Here is a 10000-nt window from a genome sequence, read left to right as displayed (position 1 = left end):
AAAAAAAATCGAGTACATTCGTCTTATAACAAAAAAAAATCCAGTACATTCTCCGTATACCAGAAAAAATCAAGTACATTCGCCTTATAACAAAAAAATCGAGTACATTCGCCTTATAAAAAAAAATAAAGTACATTAGCCTTATCACAAAATAAATGGAGTACATTCGCCTTATCACAAAAAAAAATAAAGTACATTCGTCTTATAACAAAAAATCGAGAACATTCTCCTTATACCAGAAAAAATCAAGTACATTCGCCTTATGAAAAAAAAATCGAGTTCATTCGCTTTAAAAAAAAAATGGAGTACATCAGCCTTATAAAAAAAAAATCGAGTACATTCGCCTTATAAAAAAAGTCGAGTACATTCGCCTTATAAAAAATCGAGTACATTCGCCTTATAAAAAAAATCAAGTACATTAGCCTTATAACTAAAAAATCAAGTACATCAGCCTTATAACACCTATAACACAAACTCCCTCCATCTCGTGAAACTGGTTGGTTTCGTGCATGCCACTAGGTAGTGTTAAGGCACCTTGATTTAACCCTAGGCTCACGAAGACTTTTATGCCCTTTCGTTGATTCGTGATATATATTTCGTGGAGGAATACGTCATGACACGGCTGTGCGTGTTATAAGTATATTCAGTTTCTTATTATTTACTCTTATTCCATATTTTTTTTTCTATCTCGTTGCTACCAAGAAAGGTCTGGTTTGATTGACGTCATACCGTTAGATTTTCTCGGTAATAATATGGTGCGTGGCATTGAGAAAGTGATCGCGGGTTTAAGATCGCTTTTATTTTGGTCGTCTCTATTATTATTATTATTATTATTATTATTATTATTGTTGTTGTTGTTGTTGTTGTTTTTATTATTATTATTATTGTTGTTGTTGTTGTTGTTGTTTATATTATTATTATTAGTAGTAGTAGTAGTAGTATTAGTATTATTAATATTATTATTATTATTATTATTAGTTATCTTCAAGGGTTCCAATACCGTTTTTCTTCTAATGGGTTCACTTTATAAGCCTAGTATTTCCCTAGCATATTTATAAAAATTCGAAAATAAACTTTCTTTGATCTGTTACATTTTGATTTTGAACTTGGATGTTTTTTTATGTATATTGAATGAATATCTGTATTTATCTTGGAATTCCCATACATTTTATGAGAGAGACTTTTCACAATTCATAGTCCTTGATAGTATTGAAAAGAAGACGTTGCATCTAATCAATCAAATCTGGATTTAGTTGAACTCCGTCGTAATTATGCCGCTGTGTACATTCTTCATACTGAATATGGCATTGAACACTGCTTCCCAGAGCTTCTGAACTGCTTTTTGCCCCTAATATCGTCTGGGCGGTCCTCAAGACGTATTGCAATCCTGCAGATATGGTCTTAAAACCTAGAACTCGGAAATCTACCAAGCTGGTCAAAGCTCCCCACGATTCACTTATAAATGTTGACAGTTGTCTTCTTCCTCTTCTTCCTTAAACCCCTTAACTCCTTGGACGTTAAAAAACGTCCTAACTTGTCTAGTAAAAATTACTATGACGTTTTTATGTGTCATTTACAAATAAGCACACAAATATAAACCATATGGAAGTGTTAATCATTCCCTCTTATAAAATATGGTCTTATGTTATATTAAACACCTGTGTGGACGGGGTAGCAAAATTCCATCCGTGAGAACTACCTACACAGCAGAGCTTAGGCATCTGCAGGAGCCGAAAAAAGGTCACAATGAGAACTGAGACGCTATCAACAGAGATGGACAGTGTGTTGGTTGTTGCAGTCTTTTTAATTGGCTCTTTAGGAACTCACCTTTTTTTTCTTTCTTTTTTTTTTTTTAGGCTGCCCCGTGTAGTAACATGCCCATTTCAGTTACATCACCGGAAGTTATTATTATTATTATTATTATTATTATTATTATTATTATTATTATTATTATTATAGTAGCTCCCCTAATTTGATGTAGCCTACAGTCTAACAACTCTGTTATTATTATTATTATTTTTAATAATTATTATTATTATTATTATTATTATTAATTATCATTAGTATTATTATTATTATTATCATCATCATCATCATCATTATTATTATTAAAAGAATAAAAGGACCTAAGTTTATTGTTGTACATTCAAATTATAGACTTTCGTATTATTTTCACCACTCTAACAGTAGTAAAACTTTACCAGTAAAATTTATAAGATACAAAAGAAGTCGCATTTAGTTATTCCAAATTTCTTGTCCAGATGGAAAAGCATTCTCATGCATCAGTTCCGTCTTTGATCTTCCAACCGTTATGCTTGGCTGCGCCGGAGCCGGTGGGAACATTGTCTTCATATTTTCTCTCGTAATTACATGTATTTGAAGGCTGAAATGCTTGTGTTCCTGAGAGAGAGAGAGAGAGAGAGAGAGAGAGAGAGAGAGAGAGAGAGAGAGAGAGAGAGAGAGAGAGAGAGAGAGAGATGATAAGAACGAGTGAAGGAAAAAAAAAACATAGAGAAGACGGCTAACAAGAGAGAAATGATAAGAACGAGTAGAGAAGAAAACACGAGAGTAGAGGTATAAACGAGAGAGAGAGAGAGAGAGAGAGAGAGAGAGAGAGAGAGAGAGAGAGAGAGAGAGAGATAAGAACGAGTAGAGAAGAAAACACAAGGAGGTTAGAGGTATAACGAGCGAGAGAGAGGAATCGTGAGAACGTGTAGAGAAAAGGAGAGAGAGAGAGAGAGAGAGAGAGGAGAGAGAGAGAGAGAGAGAGAGAGAGAGAGAGAGAGGAGAGAGAGAGGAGAGAGAGATAAGAACGAGTAGAGAAGAAAACGCAAGGAAATTAGAGGTATAACAAGCGAGAGAGAGGAATCATGAGAACGAGTAGAGAAAACAAGTAGGAGAGAGAGAGAGATGATAAAAACGAGTGAATAAAAAAAACTGAAAGGAGACGGCTAACAAGAGAGAAATGATAAGAACGAGTAGAGAAGAAAACGAGAGAGAGAGAGAGAGAGAGAGAGAGAGAGAGAGAGAGAGAGAGAGAGAGAGAGAGAGAGAGAGAGAGAGAGATGATAAGAACGAGTGAAAAAAAACTGAGAGAAGACGGCTAACGAGAGAGAAGGTAAGAACGAGTAGAGAAGAAAACACGAGAGAGAGAGAGAGAGAGAGAGAGAGAGAGAGAGAGAGAGAGGAGTATACAAGTTCATGATAGAAACACTCGAACAAACAGACAAAAGCAGACAGATTGAAAGAGATATCCAACGGGCAACGTTTTTTCTCACTCCTGTTTTAAATCTATCCATAAAGGGTACGAGCGTGAGAACGGTGCCACTGTGTTGTGTTGCGTGCGCTGGCTCTTGCGTGCATTCGGGAGCGTGTTTGACACGAGATGGATCGCCTGGGGCGGTGGCAATTTATCGCGGAGATTTGCCGTCTCATTATGCATAATCATAATCTTATTTAACATCTGGGGTTACGCTGATAACCTCTGCTTTCCCGATAAAGGTTTATATATATATATATATATATATATATATATATATATATATATATATATATATATATATATATATATATATATATATATATATATCTATATATATATCAGATGTGTATGTGTGCAGGTGTACTGGGGTGTATTCATGTATGAACATTTACATAACGTCAAAACCATTACCCTAATAATCATGATTCAGTGTGTATTTTTTCCGTAAGTCTCGAGATTTTGTTAACTTTTTAGGGAATGAACGTTGTTTACCATATAATTCTACCCCCAAATGGTTGGCTACAGCGTGTGCAACCTGTAATATATATATATATATATATATATATATATATATATATATATATATATATATATATATAATATCTATACACATGCACATTTATGTAAATTATTATACTTGTACATTATAAATGTGTATGTGTGAGTATATATATATATATATATATATATATATATATATATATATATATATATATATATATATATATGTATATATATATATATATATATATATATATATATATATATATATATATATATATATGTATATATATGTATATATATATATATATATATATATATATATATATATATATATATATTATATATATATATGTATATATATGTATATATATATATATATATATATATATATATATATATATATATATATGTATGTATTATATATATATATATAATATATATACTTATATATAAATTTCTTTATATGTTGTGTGTGTGTTTTAGTGCCTGCGTGCGTGTTGAATGTATTTGTTTACCTTAATAGAATATTTAGTAAATATGTGGCAACGTGTTCCAAGTAATCATCCAATCTATAGTTAAAATTCTTGGAAATTAAAGCAAAGTATACTACGACTGTCATTGCAATAAAACATCATGCTATTCATTTACATCCAGCTAATGTATTATTCAATGGAGTATATGCTCAAACTAAACCCCCCCCCCCCACAAAAAAAAAAAAATAATAAAAGCACTTCTAAATTCTCGCGTGCTTCGTCTGATTATTCAAAAAATAGTCATTATACAACACAAACAGTTTAAGTAGTTTGACCTGTTATGACCTTTCATTTGGTTAATATAAAGGGTAAACGAATTATTCTCCCGAGTGATTAGATTTATTTTATTGTATAATTCCTTTTCCGTGAAATGAAGACTGGTTTTATTTTCTCTGAATTATATATTCATTGCATCCTAATTTTTTATCATCATTATAGTTTATGATGGTTTTTTTAGTAAGTGATGGTGATGAGGACTTAGGAGATATGAAATTAGTCATATAATAATAAGCGCAGACATCCGCCACGGCAGCTTATTCTCGACATTTTACTCGACCGTGACCTTGACCTTCCCAAAATTTAATCATTTCACAGATTTTTTACATGATAGTTAATCCTGCAAGTTTCATTACTCTACGATTAAAATTGTGATCAGGAAGCTCCTGACACACACACACACACACACCACACACACACACACACACACGCTGGGTAAAACATAACTCCAGCTTCGTTGGCGGAAGTAATAATAATAATACATAATAATAATAATAATAGTGCTAGTGGTACAGAGAAAATCCAGTTAGGATTTTGGTATTCTATAACAAGAAACTGACATGTATAGAAAATATTCATAATAAAGATTATTATTATTAATTATTATTATTATTATTATTATTATTATTATTATGGTAACTTTCCTAATCTAATTTACAGTCTAACAACCCTGTTGTTATTATTATTGTTATTATTATTATTGTTGTTGTTGTTGTTCTTGTTGTTGTTCCCTACGCGAACCTTGAGACCGACCAAGTTACCTTGCTCCAAAGGAGCCGGAAGGAAGGAGTCACGCGGAGCGCTCTTGCCATATAATGAGACTCTAAATTGCCGTTGTAATTATCCCGGTATCCCATTCCATGCTCTAGGGAACCGACCTTGTTTTTTACCCTGATTAGTTATGCCGTCCAGACACGTCTTCTCAATTGTCTTAACTAGCCTCGAAGACATATGAAGACTTGGATGCCGGGGGGGCGAGGGAGGTTTGTGGGTGGGCCTGGGGTTTTGGGAGGTGGGGTTAGTAGGTCTCTGAAGACCCCAGGGTCCAGATATACTGTACCTGGACCGTGGAAGACCCGTACTTATGTTTCGTTAACCGTCAGTTTTATAGTCATTTCCCTTCTTCATTAAACATCCTTTCTTTTTAAGATTGCTTATTTTCTCTTTGAATGTGGGTTGGAGTCAATGATTTGTTTAAATTATCATTATTATAATTATTATCATTGGTTTTATAGTTTTATTATCATTATGATGTTACCATTATTGTTGTCAATACTATTTTTATTATTCCATGATTTTATATATTTTCTAGGTATGTTCATCCTTCCTATACTATGTTTTCTTCCTCCGAAGATCAGCCAGTTGTATGAATGAATATCTGTCAGAACTTCAGTAGTAATAGCGTTAGAAAGTGTAACATATTCCAATAAAAATTTCTCTTCAAACTTACACCCTAAAACCTCCCCTTTTATTATTTTTTAATATATTATTTGATTAGTAACTAAATCTTAAATTTATCTTTTGAAAACATTATCTTTCTTGTCAATGTTATCTATTATAGAAAAACCTTGATCTCAGACACACACATGGTTTCAACCACAGATCGTACAGTCAACGATGTTAAATAAAACTTGGTCTATTCGTTATCAGGAAGTTTATTCATAGAAAATACGGATGCTGCAACACACAAGCCCTTCAAACGCCCATAGAATTGGGTGGGAGACCAGGAACCTCGTCCTTGCCTCACCCCATAGATACATACGAAAACCGGAAGAGGAATACTTCCCAAGTGCCATATCCTCCAAATGGAAGAGTCAAATTGTAATAAAAGAGTACACTCACGCACACAAACAAACAAACAACAACAACAAATGCAACCGTTTCTAGTCCACTGCAGCGCAAAGGCGTTAGACTTGTGTTGGTCATGTTTTGGGGTACTTTGGCCGGTATTCATCACTACGGTGATCATTCGGGTTGGTGATGGTGGGGGAACATTTGTCTGATCGCTTGCAGCAAACCAAACTACAATGGTCGTTTCTAATCCATTTCAGGACAATGTCCTCAGAAATGTTTATATTCATGTTTGGGTTTGGCAGGTTATCATCACGCTGGTCAGTGCGGGTTGGTGACTTCGGGGGACTTCTGTCTGATCGCTCGAAGTTCACCAACCTAGTATGACCGTTTCTAGTCCACTGCAGGACAGAGTCCTCAGACATGTCTTTATGCAGGTCTGTCAGGTCTGTGGTTTGGCCAGTTTTCATCACCACGCTTGCCAGTGTGGGTTGGTGGTGGTGAGAACATTTTTGTCTGATCGCTAACAGAAACTATAGTATAGTACGCAACCCCTTTCGCCACGTGTGTGTTTTATGATGGACACATCAATGTAAGTGTACATGTTCTATCCGATGTACTATGTTTACTGTAAAAGGAATACAGAAAATGTTAGCGATATTAAGAAAAAATATAATAATAATGTTTAAATAAACAAATAAATAGTAATACCAACAATGATCGCCGACATTAAGAATAAAACTACAAAGCAAATTTTTCCAAAAACTGTTAAAAGTAATGCTATGACAAACTATATATTTTTTAAAGGTGAGTGAAAGAAGAATGGGGACAGTTGGCTAGCTAACCAAGGTAGGTAAAGTATGAAAAGTTTTATTAATATAAAGGGGTATTTCACTTTTATTAAGACTTATATTTATCATTTTACAATGTATTTACGCAGTAATTTTTTTAATTAAGTTTTCCACACACACACACACACACACACACACACATAACTATATTGAAATTAGCATAAATGTAAAAATTATAAGTTAGATAAAAGGTAACAGTGTTAATCACCAACATCAAAAAGGATTTTGAAATTTGAATGTAAATTCTTTTAATTACATTTTCCACACACAAAACATAACTATATTGAAATGAGCATATACATACTGTAAACTGTATAAGTTAAATAAAAAGTAACAATGTAAATGAACATCAAAAAGGTTTTTGAAGTTTGAATGTCTTCAGATCGTTGAAGCATTACTTACATGCAAAGGAAATATTAGTGAAGAGTAAGTGTCAAGTAATAAGAGGATGAGGAAAGAGGAGTGGCGAAAAAAGCCTCGAGAAGAGGAGGGTTCGAATCATTCATCATGATAGCACTTATGTTTTGATTGACCCGTTGTGAAATACGCAGCATTAGAATACATAATTTCCTGTCATTGTTATGACGCATGGGTGGTTACAGTTATTGTGTAATATAAGGTTTCATACTGAAAATTGTCTTGGTTTTTAAAATGGTTCTTAAACACCTTGGAAATATGAGGATTTTGAAAGCGGTTCATTTCGGCACGATTATTATTATTATTATTATTATTATTATTATTATTATTATTATTATTATTATTATTATTATTATTATTATTATACAAACAAATTAGATTATTAAGAATAAATAGCAAGAAAACAAACGTTTAAAGCACGTCATAACGGCATAGTTTTTTTTTTTTTTTTTTTTTTTTTTTTTTTTTTTTTTTTTTTTGAGAAATTCGTAGAGTAAGAATGATAAAGTTTATGATTTATTAAACAAACAAATTAGATTATTATAAATATCAAGAGAAGAAATGTTTAAAGTACTTCATATCGACACGATTGTTTTTTTTTTTCTTTTTTTTTGAGAAATACGTAAAAAATTAGATCGATATAGTTTAGGATTTATTAAACTAAACAAATGGAATTTTTGAAAAAAGTAGCAGAAAGCAAATTTTAAGAATTTTACAACTGTGAAGATTTTAAAGCGGTTCATATCGGCACGATTATTTATTTATTTATTTATTTTATTTTATTTATTTTTTTTTTTTTTTTTTGAGGAATGCGTAAAAATCACGAATATAGTTTGTAATTTATTAAACAAAAAGTTAGATTAGTATTTGACTAAAATAACAGAACAAATGATAAGAAGTTTGGAACAATTGTGATTTTAAAGCCATTAATGTTGTAACTATTTTTTTTTTAAACAACGCGTAAAAATTAAGAATTATTATAGTTTATGATACATATAACAAAAAGTTAGATTAGTCTATAAAAATAGCAGAGAGCAAATATTATTAAATTTGTTTGACTTACGATATACCTTTTCAACTTTACTGGAAGTTGCAACCGAAAAGGCTAGTTTTCGATTGTTATGGAATTGTAATGGAATGAGGTTGTGAGACCCACGGCCTTAAGATGCGTCTCTTTCCTTAATGGTTACCCATCCAAGTATAGCCAACGTTGATTAAAATAGCTTGGGTGGTGGAACGACCCTTTCCGTTTAATTCATTCCGTATCCATTACCTTTTCATATTGTCAGGGTGATTTTCGAATATAGTTTCTGCTATACCCTGTAGTGTAGTAATTTTCTGCTATACCCTGTAGTGTTGCAATTTTCTGCTATACCCTGTAGTGTTACAATTTTTTGCCATACCTTGTCGTGTTGTAATTTTCTGCCATACCCTGTAGTGTTGTAATTTTCTGCTATACCTTGTAGTATTGTAATTTTCTGCTATACCCTGTAGTGTTAAAATTTTCTGCTATATCCAGTAGTGTAATTTTCTGCCATATCTCTTGTGTTGTAAATTTCTGCCATACTCTGTAGTGTTGTAATTTTCTGCTATACCCTGTAGTTTTGTAATCCTGTTGAAATTCATTAGTACTCCCAGCTTTTGTTAATATAAGTCATATCTGAATGCTGATCATATTTATTTATATACTGAATATTGAATAAGATCTTTCCTTCATTCATTTTTTCCATTCAAAGATACTTTTGTGAATAATGAAAATAACAATTATTTGCCAAGATTTTTTTTTTTTTTTTTACTATAGCCTTTACTTCTTTTAAGTACGTTTAATGAAACCTTACAACTATCGTCCTTTTCTTCCAATACCGCGTAGCTGATTCCGTTTAAAAACCGTGAAGAATCCATAACTCCTTCAAACGACTGGAATTGAATCTTAACGAGCAAAAGCCAATTTACCTGTTATAAAGCCTTCCTTCCACCAGTTAGAAATAAAACGACTTCCCTTTAACATAATTATTTCCATTTACCTTTTCTTTCCCGACCCATCCGAGTCACGCTTTATTATCAAGTCTTTGACAAAGGCGGTTTTATTAAACCACCTTGGCTTTGACCGCGCTTTGACACTCGCTCCCCCCAATACTTTGACCCTACTGACCATCCATCATACTCCCCTGTCTTTCGGGGGGTGGGTGGAATCCTATAGGGAATCCTATAGGGAATAGGAAAAGGTACAGCGTGCTTAGGATATCGCGGTAGGTGTCTCCCGATGGAGGAGATTAGTAAAGTGAAATTTTTTTTTGTATCCCTGGCGCCCCGTGGAGGGATTTAAGCTGACGTGTTTGGCCTGGAGATTGAATCTAGGTCGACCC

This window comes from Palaemon carinicauda, chromosome 26 (assembly GCF_036898095.1).
Source record: "Palaemon carinicauda isolate YSFRI2023 chromosome 26, ASM3689809v2, whole genome shotgun sequence".
NCBI classification, from domain to species: domain Eukaryota; kingdom Metazoa; phylum Arthropoda; class Malacostraca; order Decapoda; family Palaemonidae; genus Palaemon; species Palaemon carinicauda.
Note: the sequence above shows the minus strand (reverse complement) of the source record.